We start from the raw sequence: 631 nt of genomic DNA, 5'->3' as shown, positions 1-631 counted from the left end.
GGGAAGCGGGAAAAAGGAAACCGAGAAAGAACCAGAAAAAAATAATAAGTGAGGAGAGAGAGTCCCAACTTGTTACCTCAAGAAATGATAATTCCTCTCATTTAGACTATTCCAAACTATCATTATTATCCCCAAGCATATAAATATATCAACGTCAATCTAAAACCCAAAAAAATTTTACGAAAACAGATTTTTTACGGGAAAATACGGAATAAATTCTCACCAAAAAAAACCGCCGACGAAATTTGGCGCCGAAATCTGTCGCGGTGCGAATTTCTCTCTCTTGTGAACTCTTATTCATTTCGTCAAATATCTTCTCCGTGTGACTTGATAAATTAGACCTATATCTTTTTTACAATCATTTATGCAAAAAGTGGTCAATGGTAGAATGTTTATTTAGGGTAAGAGAGTCTAAGAGCGTAAATGTTATTTCGTGATTTCAAAAAAAAAAAAAAAGAGTGATTATGGCTTTAATTATCTAATACCTACATCGAATTAAAAAATGGCTTCCTTTAAATCAATTATTTGTTCCCTAAACTAAATACGATTTTCTTTACTCCCTGTGGTAGCGTAGTCTACGAGCGTAAAGGTAATTTCGCCTATTAAAATGATTATGTCATTCATCTATTCA

The sequence above is a fragment of the Penaeus monodon genome, chromosome 23 (genome assembly GCF_015228065.2).
Source record: "Penaeus monodon isolate SGIC_2016 chromosome 23, NSTDA_Pmon_1, whole genome shotgun sequence".
NCBI lineage: Eukaryota > Metazoa > Arthropoda > Malacostraca > Decapoda > Penaeidae > Penaeus > Penaeus monodon.
The sequence above is the reverse complement of the archived record's forward strand: the minus strand, read 5'-3'. Positions refer to the sequence as shown.